Source organism: Lagenorhynchus albirostris, chromosome 5, assembly GCF_949774975.1.
Source record: "Lagenorhynchus albirostris chromosome 5, mLagAlb1.1, whole genome shotgun sequence".
Lineage (NCBI taxonomy): Eukaryota > Metazoa > Chordata > Mammalia > Artiodactyla > Delphinidae > Lagenorhynchus > Lagenorhynchus albirostris.
The window spans coordinates 46,685,116-46,700,460 of record NC_083099.1 but is presented as its reverse complement, the minus strand read 5'-3'; the positions used below and the strand labels follow the sequence as shown (position 1 = coordinate 46,700,460).

Here is a 15,345-nt window from a genome sequence, read left to right as displayed (position 1 = left end):
GTGATGACAGAAGAAGCATTTTTCCACACAAATATAAGTGTGCTTTTGAAAACCAGATGGCAGAAGATAATCTAAGTCATTATGACTTGGGTTTTAAAACTGATAGGTCCTTTAAAGGGGCCCAGAAACATTACCTCCCTGAATTTATACCCAATGATGGAAATTATTAGGATAATTTAATAGAAGTCCAGAGAAGTTGTAGGAAAACCTGAAAGCAGAAGAGAATTTTGTTTTACTTTTATGATGTGGAGAAAGGATTTTGAATCACTTAGGAGATATCCATGTTGGAAATGTTTCCTGAAACACAGAATAGTGATTGCTGAGGGCTTTCTCTACATGTGAATCTTAGAACAAAATTTCAATGACCAAAATACTATAATGATAGTAGAAATTCTAGGAGGTTTGACTAGCTGGAGAAGACTAAAGACAGTTTGCAGACAGCGTGAACTTCATGCATGGAGCTCGTATTGATGCATGTGGACATTATTCCAGGTCATAAAACTCTGAGATCAGGCAGGAACCGTGACACAGAGGTAGAGGCCAGAGGAAAGAGTAAAGCACGTGGATGAGTGACTCTCCAGTACTCCCTTGGGACAATACATAAACTACTGCAAATAATTGGACTGGTAAAAGGTTAGAGAACTGAACCCTAAACTTGGAAGAATATTTATCCAAAATTAGACTGTTTAAAAAATAGAATGAATTTGGCAAGACTAATTTTTCTACCACAGGTAGAAATGGAAGTTGTTAACTAAGTTAAGTTTATTATATGTCTGGGAAGAAAGTTAAATTTTCTGCATATGAGCTACACTATAAATTTTAAACTTACATTATTTTTTATTACACTTCCTTGCTTTTGAATAATATTTACCTGGTGACTTCTATGAATTTCATTATTTTTGTTCTTTTTGGGATAGCTTTAGGTATGTATAATTTAAGTATACATACATGGATATTTTGATTATTCATCATTTATATGCTTTATATAAAACTGTAGGTATGTCTATTTTGAATCTTGTTATTTAACACTTGCACGTTTATTGTGGTTTCTTTTGTCCTTATATTTATTCCAAGTGTTTATTGTATGTTTGAAACTCACCCATGTAGTCTAATTTTTCTTTTAAAATTTTGTTGGATTATTTAAATTTGTTTTTTACTATTTAAAGTTAGAAAGCATATGTCCTATTTATTGATTTAAATACTGAAAGAAAATAATAAAGCAAGTTTTAGATATATGTTTCTCAGAATACCAAAACAATAATAGTGCTATGCTGCATGTTATTTGGAATTCATAAAATAAATAAAATAATAATAAACAATTAAATTAATTAAAATGAAGATAAATATTTTAATATTTCAAAATTAGAAACATGATAAAGAAAAATGCTGAACATATGTGATTAAAAATTAAAGAATAATTTAAAGAAAAATGCTGAATATGTATGATTATTTTAATATATTTATTAATAAATAAAATTAATCCAAAATTATACAAAAATTATTACAAAATGAAAAATAAAAATTTTTACACAGAGATGGAAATGATATAATGTTTTTTTTTAGCATTTCAAGAATGTTAATAATATAGGAGGAAAGATTCCCATATAATGTTAAGAAAACTTAGATACAAAGCCAGATGTATATATACATTTTTATACCAATTACATAAATAGAAAATCTCAAATAGACTGCCTCTTTCACATGCACAAACTGGTAAGAGCTACACTAAAATAGTATTAAGGATTATTCTGTGCTGTAGGATTATGTGTATATTTCCTTTGCCTTTTTAACTTTTTTTTAACATATTCTGCATTTTCTAAATATCTTCAACTAAAGCCTAGAACTATAGAATGAGGCAAAACAATGTCAAGACAAATATGGCATGATGCATCCTCTTTGATTTTGGGGGTCTAACAATAGAACAGGACTTATGAGGACTTTATTCCATGCCCCTTCCATTCTAGGGAGCATGGCATTACACTATCTCTGCACACCCAGGGAGAGTCCCTGCTGCCAGGGGGCCTTCTCCCCAACTGCCGCACCTCTCAGCTATCTGCAGGTAACCTGTGGAAAGGTACTATTCCACGTCCTGCGAGACGGCCTCCTCAAAAACCTTCTGCTGCTCCTTCAGCCTCATTTGCTGGGTACGCTCCATTTCCAAGACCTTCTGGGTGTGCTCTACATCTAGTTCAACTTTGAAGGTTTCAAGTTCATTCCTCTTATTTTTCCTGTAATTTTCCAGTTATTGGGACTGCTTATATTTTATTTTTCTATTGCCCATATAAAATGTCCAGATTCAGCAGGTGGGGTTTTTTTTGTGTTTTTTTTTTTTTAAACTGGAGAGGAATTCAGATGAAAGTCCTGAAATCTGGAGAGCCTGAGGAAGGGGTATCCTTGAGAGAATACAAGTGTTTCCTACCCAGTTAACTTATCTGTTTTTTTCTTTTATTTTTAATTTAATTTATTTATTTTTGGTTGCACGGGGTTTTCATTGCGGTGCACGGGCTTCTCACCACGGTGGCTTCTCTTGTTGCAGAGCCCGGGCTCTAAGCCCACGGGCTTCAGTAGTTGTGGTACTAGAGCACAGGCTCAGTAGTTGTGGTGCATGGGCTTAGTTGCCCCGCGGCATGTGGGATCTTCCCGGACCAGGGGTCGAATCCGTGTCCCCTACATTGGCAGGTGGATTCTTAACCACTGCACCACCAGGGAAGCCCCAGCAGCTGGTTTTTATCTCCTAAAAACTAGCCATTAAATATGTCAGGTTTGCTGTCATAAATTCTAAATCTGGTATTAAACCTGGAAGTTGCTGAGGATGCACCTGTAACTCTTAGCTCTGTCTTCTTTTTCTCCCAGTGTGCTGAAAGCATAACCACCTTGCTATCCACCAGCTCTCTAGCACCAGCACATTCTTTGGTTCTTCTGTGAAGTGCAGCCCATGTATCTTCATACCTGCTAAGTAATTCTAGTCCAGCAGAGCACTTTGGCAAATATGGGATATTTTGGGGCCAATTTTTCCAGTTGTTGAAAAGCTTTCTGAAGTATATTAGTTAAGAAGAATTATAGAAAGATTGTTATAAACTAACTCAATATTTTCTTATTTCTTTAATTCTAATATAATACCTATTCTCAACAACATATTAAAAAATGTTTTAAAGCTATTTAAACTTAAGCTATCTATGTTTTAAAGGCATTTTAACTCATGCAAGTTCTGCTTTTTGATGAAATAAAGTATTCCCAGTTCTCCTTTATCTTCTTTAGTTTCATCATGCTTAGATTCCAGTGCACTATTCACTTAGAATACTCTTTTTCATATTCTGCCTATTCAAAGGTCTCTGAAGGAGAGAAAGAATTATTCTAAGAATAAACGCTTTGCTTTTATAAATTACAATCGTCTTCCTTCTTGGGAGGACTTTGTGATTTAGAATTCTTTCTAAACTCTGGCACCTTTGTTCCATTCAAAATATTATTGTAGAATTTCCAAGTACCTCAAGGATAATGGGAGCGTTTTAAATTTGAATCTCTACACATCCTCCAAGGGAAAAACTTCTGATCAACAAAGTTAGATAAGAAAATCTTGCATAGTTAATATTAACAGCATAACTAGGACACAGAGAATACTCCTTCAGTTTACTTTAATGGTGCATAGCCACCCAAGACCACAGAGTGTGTTTAATGCCTGTACTTAAGTGGAGCCCACGCCTGAATGGAGGTTAACAGGCAATTGTGATGAACACAGGAGAGTGCTGTACGGTTCTAGTAGGGATGACCACAGATAACATCTAATAATATTTATATTTAGAAGCAGAGGATCCTAACCATGGTAAGATAACACAGAGAACATTTAATAGAGAATTAAACAGAATGACTTTAAATTATGTGATACCAAAGACGGCAATGTCATACAAGCAACAACTCTGAAGGCAATGGAGGATCCTCAGGAAGGGACTCTTTGGAGGCTTGGTGGTGAACAGAAATAAAAAGATGGCTGAAAATCAAAACCTTACTAGAATTAGAAAACAGCAAAGAATCAAAATGTGTTAGAACAGAAGAGATTCTATTACTTTCCATTTGTTGAAGAAAGAAAACTGTAGCAGCAGGAAAGGTTTCTCTTGAACTAAGAATTGAAGTATGCCACCAAACCTCACCTTTATATAATTTTTCTGCTGTTAGTCCCAGAAAAATCAAACAATAATTAAAAACATCAACAAAATATGAACACTGATCCCATCAGAGCTACCATAATAAAAGAAAGCATAAACATAATATTTTTAGGCAAAAATTTCTCTAAACTAAGCTAAGAACAAAAAAGAAAAGTGTAAGACAACATTCTGACCTGAATTAAATGTAATTAAACAAGCATTTGCAGAATTGAAATAATACCACAAATCAGAAATACAAAGAATCTGACTACAAATGGACAAATAAAAGAATATAAAATCAGAATTGAATGAATTAAAGAAATGAGAATTAAAGAGTAGAATCTCTGGAATGAAGGCTAAATGACAAAGGTTTCCAATGGAGAATATATGCAATCAAAAACATAACATAGGGCTTCCCTGGAGGCACAGTAGTTGAGAGTCCGCCTGCCGGTGCAGGGGGCACGGGTTCCTGCCCCGGTCCGGGAAGATCCCACATGCCGCGGAGCGGCTAGGCCCGTGAGCCATGGCCGCTGAGCCTGCGCGTCCGGGGCCTGTGCTCTGCAACGGGAGAGGCCACAACAATGAGAGGCCCGCGAACCACAAAACAACAACAACAACAACAACAACAACAACAAATGGGATTTAGAAAATAAAAGTGTAAAAAAGCCCCAAAATGTCTAAAAAGGTAAAAGTCATGAGAAAGAAGTTGTGTGTGTGTGTATTCAAGACATACAGAAAATTAGATGAATTTTTATAGAAATATTCTACTTAATAAATGAAAAAGAATTATAGAATTAAAATATTATTTTTCTATACCTAATATTAATCAGCAATGACTATTATTATGATAAAATAAGAGACAGTAGTGCTTCATGACTTTCTTTGTGGACGAACACAGCTGCCCTTATGGCATAATAGTCCAAAAGGGAAAAGCCTTCTAGATCTAAGAATTTACAGGATGTAAAGAAGGCAGAGGGGTATGTTAAATCATACCATGGGGATGCAATCAGCATTATCCAGACAGTAGAAAACTCTAAGGACAGGTAAATCTGTGTCCTCAACAAATGAATTATAAGAGGTGGCAGGGAGAGAGAGAGAAGTGGAGGCTATAGCTAAAAACAGACTTTAAGAGACATAGCAACTAATGTGAGGATCTTATTTGGATTATGATTCAGAAACATTATCAGCCAATTGAAAATTTGAATACTGAGTGAATATGTGATGGTAGTAAGTAACTACTGTTAATTTTTTTTTTTTTTTTTTGCGGTATGCAGGCCTCTCCCGTTGCGGAGCACAGGCTCCGGACACGCAGGCTCAGCGGCCATGGCTCACAGGCCCAGCCGCTCCAAGGCACGTGGGATTTTCCCAGACCGGGGCACGAACCCGTGTCCCTTGCATGGGCAGGCGGACTCTCAACCACTGCACCACCAGGGAAGCCCTACTGTTAATTTTAAGTATGATTATGTTGCTACCTTGATGTTACTTTTTAAAATATTTTTCTTACAGAGATGTGATTGCATACCTATGCTATTCTTTTTTAGTTCATGAAGTTAAAACAGAATCATAAGGTCTGCCCAAAGTGAAAAGAAAGGCTTCTCGCTAGAATCTGCAGGTCAAGGTCCCTCAAGTTCTCCTGTTTCTTGGAGTTGGCAAGCAGTCCTCTGAGGCTTTGGAGTGCTTAGGTCTCATCCCTGTGGTCCTCCTCCCTCATTTCATACTCCATTCCACAGTTTGTCCTCTTATGGGCTATCACCAAAGGAAAATTCACAGCCTCAAAATTAACTCCATATAGAGCTCCAGCACAGCTTAATTATCAAACAAAATCAAATGATAAGTTTGTTAGGGATTTTATGGTTTCCTTTGTGGATTTTAACACTAAATATTTAATATATCTCTCTACTTATATCTCTACCTCTATCTCTCTCTCTGTCTCTCTCTGTCTCTCTCTGTCTGTCTCTCTCTCTCTCTATCATGAGCTTCAAGAGCTTATGGAATAGAGTGGTGAAAAAAAAAACATCTCTACTCTCACTCTGGTGGAACATGGCAAATAAAATGTTGGGTTGAAACTTATAGAATTCAGACAAAGTTCTAGCACATATTAGTGTTGAACCTTAGACAAGACTTTTTTTTTTTCGATCTTCAACATACCACATACTAAAGAGAAATTCCCATTACAGTAGATCTAACAGAATTGTCTTCATCAGATGATGACATATGATAAAGGGCCATTTCCACCACAAAGAGCAAGATTTCTGCTTCATCAACAAATTATTTGTTTTTTCAATAGTTTATAAAAGTCAAATCCCAATAAAAAAGAATACACATAAAAATCTATACATAAGTTTTTGTAAAATTAAGGGAGAGTTCATATCTAATGCAACTAGGAATAAACATAGCCTCTATATTCATCCTATACATATGTGCAAATACATATATACACATATGCATACACTTAAATGTTTTGTTTATAATATCCTTGGTATTAAAATTATAGTTACAATATTTATAATAATTCTTAATGCAAGGTGTATATACCAAATTAATACTTTGTAGATATTCATTTAAAGAACTTCTAATACCTGAAATATAATTACCTTTATTTTGTAACTTTTGCTTTATATTATGATTCAAAAATAACTATGAAGAAGTGGGGCAAATTCATTATTTTTTTCTTCTACACTAAGATATTTAGATTGATGATGAAGCACATCGTTAACCAAGGTAAAGAGAGGGACTCCTTACAGCTGCAGCTGGGAGTGAAAATCAGAAGATCTAAAGGGCAACTGTAGCTTGACACTTAAGTTTTGGAAATAACAAGCTCTATCAATTTTATTTTTAGGAATATTTACTGATATGGAAAAATTTACAGGATTAATTAAGTAAAAATGCAAGTTGCATAAAAATTCATAAACTCATAACTTAAACATATATTTCTATAAATTTAAAATTCGGTATTCAAAATATAAAATGAACATCTTGGAAAATATTAGAATAAATAATTAGAAACAAGAATAAAATCAGTAAAGTTCATTATTTTATCTTGTGTGTTACATGATAGCCACCTTGGTTAGAACATATTTTAAAATTCTTCTGCTTCTTTATGTTTTTGTTTTTCTCAGAAAAGCTTGTACTTTTTATAATAAAAATATGGAAACTTGCCAAGAGCTTAAATAAAAAAATTCCAACATCAATAATGCCATATTTGTTAATGTTAATGCTATATCTGTTATAATATAAAATATGAAGTACAAACCAAAATAACACCTTATGTTCCCTCACAATTATTCTTGTAATAAGACATTTCTTGAAGTTTTCATCAAGGTTAAGAGTGAACTAATGGTTCAGTAATTCAAAAGATATTATTACCTTCTGTGGAAAGCTAGAACAATCAGCGTAAGAATGACTAAGGGGAGAAAATCCTTAAGGTCACTTGAATTTTTCTTTGCAGTTGCCTAATCTGTATCTTCAAGAAAAATTGATTCTCCTTATCTTGAAAGACACTGGAAATAGTTACATAATAGAATATGAAAAATTTGGAAAATATTATGCCTCACACAATTTTGAATTATTGTGTTGATCATTTTATTTGTAATGTCCTCTCCAGAAATGCAAAACTCCTCACAATTATTACATTATTTATATCTATTGGCTTTTTCAAGTGGTAAAATAAAGTAGAATATGCACAAACAGCAAATGTTCATTACATAATTAAGGCACTCAAAAGGCACACTATTATCTATTCCAAATTATTTGTCAATTTTAACATTTCTGTTCTTCAAAAAATAAGATCCTACTTCTACTACATGGAAATAGGAAACAACAACAACAAAAAAGAAGCTCATATGAATGTTATTTAATGTATTTGTTTATTTCACATTGCGTCTGCCTGAAAAATGCTTAAACTGGCACGCAATTCCATATGTTTAGCCAAGCAGTCAATTTTTCTAAAAATATAATCATAACTCTATTATAGAGCTTCTATAAATTACAAATAACCTATAGAACAATTATAAAGAGCATGAGCCCTAAAGGTGAAAATTTCATAGGTTCAAATCTCAACTTCACTAGTAACCAGAACTTTGCTCTTAGGCAAGTCAAGTCCCTTAGTTTTTTTGTATTTAAAATAGGATAATAATATAGGGTTATCGTGAAGATAGAAATGACTAATATCAGACACAAAAAAGCACTATATAAAATCTAGTCATTATTATAATTATTAGTATTATTTCTGCTGATAATATTATATTTACTACTAGTTGTGTTAGTAACACTGAAGGTAGTATTATTTGAATTTTACTTGCAATAAAAACTCAATAACATATTCTGATAGTCTGTGGTAGAATATTAATTCCAATTTCCTGATCATGAAGCCATTTCTACTGTACAAATGAAATCTCTTAGTGTTTTTTCAGAAAAGAAGAAAAGCACTAAGATGTAGAGGCATTTATTGTCTGCAGATTATTATGTGAAAATTTCTAAGCACGTTATTGAATTTTTGCAACAATTGAGGTAATTATTTTTTGTTCATATTTTATAGATGCTGAAGCTTTATACTCTAAATGTTTGGCAGAGTGAACACTGCTTTTCTGTAGAAAAAGGAAAACTCAGTCTTTGACCCACAATATTATAATTAAGCCATTCTTTAGATGTAACACAAAGTAGCTGTATGTGTTTATTTTTCTGATATGGAAGTGACACTAATTGTCACATAATCTATTTGGAGAAAATGTAGGAGTATGGAAAGATATTGAGAGACATATTTTGCCTAAATCACAGGGTTTTTTTGTGAGGATCCCAGGAAATGTTTGTGGAAATGCTTTGTGAACTGTGAGAATATATGCCACTGGAGCACTGCACAGCTTTGGGAGTGCTGTGGTAGTTTTGTGTGTGTGTTTCTTGTTGTTGTTTTGTTTTTGACAAAATTGGAGTATTCAGTAGAATTTTTAAAAATTCAAGCTGGGAGTCACACATACCCCAGAAGAGATATAGTTAACTTTTTTCTTTTTCTTCTTTATAATATCATAATCTACAAATGATTTTTTAGAATACTGTGTTAAATATTGTTTTGACTTATATTCCTTTTTATTTTTTAATATTCTATAAGCATTCAATAATGGTCCTTGAGAACTTGTTTGCCTCTTGGAATATGTATGTAGAGATAATTCCAAAATTTTCATTTTGGAACTTTTTTTATAAAACATGTTACTATTTCAAGATTAATTATTTTAAAAGAATTATATGCTCATTTTAATTTTACATAATATTTTAGAAAGTACTTCTTTTGGCTATCCTGTATTTATTATAAGTAATGACATTTGCAATGAAACTAGTAGCTTGCAAAGCAATAATTATCATTATTGCATTCTCAATTGTAGAATTATACATAAAGGAATCACTAGAGCATTAAATTTCAGCCTGTAATAAACCTAAGAAAACATGTTATTCAGCAATGAGGAGATCTCAGCACAAGGTTGGATGAGACAGATCCTGGACCTTTGCATCACATCCCATAGTCTCCTAGGGATTCTGTCAAAAGAAAACACCTAAAAGTGGCTCAACATGATTTAGCATGCAAATCATTTGAGGAAGTTTAAATTTATTAGTAGGCTTTATGAGTTAAATTTCAGAAATATCATAGGTTTTATTAGTAGAGTTTCAGCACTATAATTTTAAGATTCTGTGTCTCTTCAACTTTCCTACTGAAAAAAATGATTGTGATTTCTTAAGCACTGTATCCTGGTGCCTGGCACATTGTCATCATCATCATCATCATCACCATCACCATCATCATCATTAAATATTTGAATAATTCTTACTATACTCTAGACACAGTTCTAAGAGCATTGGATAGATTATTTCCTTCTATTCTCACAGTCACATGAGGTCAGAACTATTATTATCATACTGATTTTACAGATAAGGAAACTGAGGCAGAGAGAGGCTAAGTTACTTGATAAGCATACACAGCTGAAAAGTGGCAAAATCAGTATTTAAACACAGAATTTGGTTCTTCAGCATTCTTTACCATTGTACCATGTTGCTTCAGCTATATGTTCCATTAATTATGCATTCATTAGCTGATTTTTAGTATAGCCCAGTGAAGTATTTAGAACTCTGCTCAATATTCTGTAATAATCTAATTGGGAAAATAATTTGAAAAAGAATAGATACATGTTGATGTCACAGAACCAATGAGAAGATGCTATGGTCTGAATGTTTATGTCACCACAGAATTTATATGTTGAAATTCTAATCCCCAAAGGTGATGGTATTAGGAGGTATAGCCTGTGTGAAGTGTCTAAGTCATGAGGGTGGAGCCCTCCTGAATGGGATTAGTGCCTTGTAAAAGAGGCTCCATAGGCATCCCCAGCCCCTTCTACCAGGTGAGAACACGGCAAGAAATAGGCAGTCTGCAACCCAGAAAAGGGCCTTCACTAAAATCCAACCATGCTGGCACCCTGACCTTGGACTTCTAGCCTTCAGAACTGTGAAAAATAAATTTCTGTTGTTTATAAGCTACAAAAAAAGAATAGATACCTGTATAAGTGAATCACTTTGTTGTACACCTGAAACTAACACAACATTGTTAATCAACTATATTATATATATTCCAATATAAAAGAAAAAGTTAAAAAAGCTACTGTATTCTCAAAATTACAGAAAAGAATAATCAAAGCACTCAAGTGCCTTATCCAAGCTTATGTAATAAGAGGTACAAGTGACATTCAGAAAGGGAAAAACCTAAATATAATTCCAGTCCTCTTTCAACATCATCTTAAATTAACAGGTTGGAATATATCAGAAGAAAAATAGGCTATACTGAGGACTGATTCTAAACTTAAATTCATATTTTTCTAAGACAAAATATATATCAAAATATCTTTAATAGCAAATCATAACTTGGAGGGCACAAGCACAAATGTAGACACAAGAGCAAGGCAAATAATAATTTTGCAAATGCCTCTTATAAACAAATTGCACAGAGTATTTCAAAGGCTCAGCAAGCACTTTTCTACATGGTGAGCATGATTCATGCCCACCCCCATATATAACTCCTCCATAGTCTTCTTACAGTGTATCTTTTCTGTTTCCTGCTTTAAATGTCCATTTTCAAAGAATCATTAAATCAATAAGAGAGTGTACTGGGAAATTCATGATAAGATGAATACCAATATAATTTTTGCTTACATTCTTTTTTCCCTCAAACTTGAATAAATTAGGAGTCTATATGAGTAATGTCTGTAGCCTTATTGTTCTTATATAATCTTCAAGCATCAAGCTCCAGAATAAAAGATCTTAATCACCTCCCTGGGGCCCCTGAAACTTCAATTACTTCACCTAAAACAAAATCCCCCCCAAAATGGTATTCTAATTACTTTTCTTTAGGATCAAAGAGATAGTACAAGAAAGACCCTTATAAAAGGAAAAAATTTTTGAAATAGAGAGCAATATATTGATGCAAATCATATTAATAAATTCTTATCAAATGTTAGAGGTTCTGTATATAGTTTTCTTCCTATTTTCATGATGTGTTTTTGGTTCTAGAATTGTAATATAAAGTTGATAAATAAGGAAAGGCTAGGATAGTATAATGAGTTAGAGTATTTTTTATTTTATTTTCAATAGAAATAATAAAACCTGTTTTCTGAGACTTGTTTTTAACTTACCTACTCATTTCCAATTCAGTTCTTGTTTTTTTGTCATTCTATAGCACCTCCCTGAACAGAGAACTTTTGATCCTGAAACTGGATAAACTAATTCAGATTCTATTCAAGCAGTTCCTACTGAATAGGATGAAAAATGTGGTCAGTTGATTTGTGTCTTCAGTGAAGATAAATGCCTAGTAGTGAGTAAATACTGGATGCTTATGAACTTAAAATTAAACTACTAGATAAGTAAAATTTCTGGTCTCTACTCTGTGCCAGTTTCTGATTATGTTTTATTTTCCCTCCCCTCTTTTCATCTTCATATCTCAACATCAAACAGGACTAAGCCAAACTGAAAATCATGGCCTCATACTTTCTAGTTAGTATCCGGCCTACTTTAATCTGGCATCTTTCACCATTGAAATTTGCCCATTTTAGTGAATTATTTCAATCTTTATGTTTTACTTGCTCTTTGTACATTGTAAACAATTATTCATACCTTCATGGAAATTTTCTCCTACTTTGCTTATGAAAAACCAGTTTTGTACAGTTTTTATTGTTTAATTATGAACATTCCGTTTCAATTCACACATCTGTTTCCTCTTCTCCTCTTTCCCTCTCCTGTTGTTTTCCCTCTTTGTGTATCTCTGTCTCTTTCTCTGTCTTTGTCTCTCTGTCTCTCTCTCAGTCTCCTCAATTTAAAATGCCTGTCTCAAAGATTTCATCCATTCCTTGGTTTACTAGTCATACTCTGAAGCCTCCTAAATCTGTATCTCTAGTCCAGGTAACTATCCTGGGTTCCAGACAAATATATACCTAAGTACTGTACATCTTATCTGAGCCCTCCCATAGACATGTGAAACTAAACATGCCGAATGTGAAAAATGCTTGTCCACACTATTTCCAATATTAACATACAACACCATAAACTAAAAAGTTGCTCAAACCAGAAATTATTGAAGCAATTTACACTACTCTTATACCTTTTATCCCCTCTTTCAAATGTATCTGTCATCAGGTTCTGTATATTCAACTTAATATAAAGACTATCCTCACCTCTGCAGTTTCTGGTCTCACAGTGTCTTGGATATTAGTATCTAGTGTCATAGTGTATAATATAATGTAAAGTCACATGGTCAGGAATGCCCCATCAAATGTCTCTTCCCAACTGAAAACTAGGTGCTCTAAAATGCAAACTGAGTTATTTTATTTCCCTGCTTAAAATCAATCAACGGTTTCTGTTCACCACAAAATAGATCTTAAGTTAGAAATGGAATAAAAGATTCCTTATGATTTACTCCTTCTTTTGCGATCTTTACCCCATTGTTTTCTTTCTCACTTCTCAAAATATAGTACTATCTGGCTACATCAACTTCCAAAATATACTACACTGTATTATGCCTTCAGGTCGATAGCCATGTTTTCATCTGCCTGGAAGATGCCTTTCCTCTGTATATCCTACACTTCTATCAGGATTCAGTTAAATTATTCTAGAGTAAAATGTTCACTGTATAACTAACCCAGGATAACCTCGTACACCGTTTGGGGGCGGGTCACTTAAATTTTATATCTTTGTTGTTTTTGCCAGATCCATATGAAGTCAATGACTTAGATGCTCTTACTCATAGTGTGATTATTCTTCGCTACTAATTCCACTGAAGTACCACCTTATTTCTTACCAGTTAGAACTAACTCCGATTTCTCATCCCATGCATTCTATTTACATCCATTTGATCACAGACATTTCTTTCACTCTCCTTTCCCTTAAATAAGCTGGCATTTTTTCAGGGTCTATACTCATCTATTGTCACTGTATGTGATACCTTGAATAACCAGCCTAGGCTCTGAGCTATATTGTAGCAGAGCATTAGAGATCCTCACTGTGAGTCCTGTTTCCATATCATCCATGTTTCTGTGGCAGGACAAATTATTGGTGGATTTGTGTAACCCCTCTGTTGGGGAAACATGGCACTTGGAATTAAACACTTAATCAAGTCTTTGTGATTCAAAGGCCTAGTTATTTTACTATAATAGCCATGAAATGCACAGTGTCTCCATTACCTCTTGTTCCCAATAAATGAAAAGTTTCAAGAAAATAAAGAGAAAATTTGAAACTTTTAATGTGTCACAGATGTCAGATGGCATATAATCTTAAACCCTTTAATCCTTTTACAGATTTAATAAGGTTTAATTTATGTACAATAAACTGCCTATATTTAAATTATACATCTTGGTGTTTTTTAAATATATTCATAAAATATTAAATCACCATCACATTCAAAGTACGAAACATTTCTATCAAACTCTGCAGGTTCCTGTGGCCCTATTAATGCATCCTTCTCTTTATTCCAACCCCAGGCAAAATCTGATCAGATTTGTGCCACCATTGAATTGATTTCATATTCTAGAATTTTATGAAATGTAATAATATGATGAACAATCTTTTCTCTGTCTTCTTTTATTCAGTAAAATGACATTGAATGTAGCAGTAGTTTGTTCCTACTATTGCTGAGTAGTATTTAACTGTGTAGATATACCATATTTGTTTTTCCATTCTTCTGTTGAGGACATGTATTTTTTCCAATATTTGGCTACTATAAATAAAGTTTCTATGTATATGTGCATATAACTCTGTTGAACATGTGTTTTCAATTTTCATGGTATTGAATTGCCAACCTTGTTTCCAAATTGGTTTCCAGTGTGTATTGGCCTATATTACAGCACAAGATAGTATTTTTATATGGCCAGGATTCAAACATTGGCTATTCATATGGACCTTCTATAATGATGAGCAAGGCAAGGGCTGTATCCCATTTCTCCCATCTGTAACATGGGGATAAAAACATAACCCTATTTAAGGGTTGCTATGAGCAAAAATTATTATGTGTAATAATAAACATGAAGTATAAAATATAGTCTTTGGAAACTAAATGCTCAAAATCGCATTATCATTATAATGATCAATTTCATGATCTAATTGGTAGATTATGGAAATGTTTAATTGATTTACCTTCCAATGACAACTTGTATAAAGCCTCTGTTAATTGATATATACAAATAAGACAAAACCATCCATAAATGAAAATATTGGTTTGATTTGTTTCTCCTGGTTTCTATAAACTAATGTGCAATTAGTAAAGTCTATTACTTGGGGTCATATGGATAAGATTGGCTGATACAATAAACTGAACTAATTTCCACTCAGTCTCCTGTAGGTTTATGTGTATGTGTGTGATAATTTCCTGTTATATAATAAAAATTATTTCCTTGAATTTAGTAAGAAAATTAATTTTTAAATTTTATGATATTGATTTTTCACCTTCTGGAGATATTCAGAATTATAATCATCATTCCTATGTTATTTTTAAAAGCTAATTTGATTAGTTACTTTTAGAAAGTTCTGACACATAATTTACTCCCCTAAGCTATTTTAAAATTACATTGTATTGCATTAGGTGTTAGATGATTTGTATAGTTTATTTTTTTTAAAGGGAGAAAAAATGACCTTTATATTAACTAGATGTTTGCAAAATCTTTTTTCTCTATTTCTCTTTGGAAAT

At 33.1% G+C, this 15,345-nt stretch overlaps 1 pseudogene; it reads right to left on the bottom strand.

The window, feature by feature from the left end:
- Positions 1–1,975: 1,975 nt before the first annotated feature.
- Positions 1,976–15,345, bottom strand: part of LOC132520213 (dysbindin-like) — a 108,826-nt pseudogene continuing 95,456 nt past the window's right edge.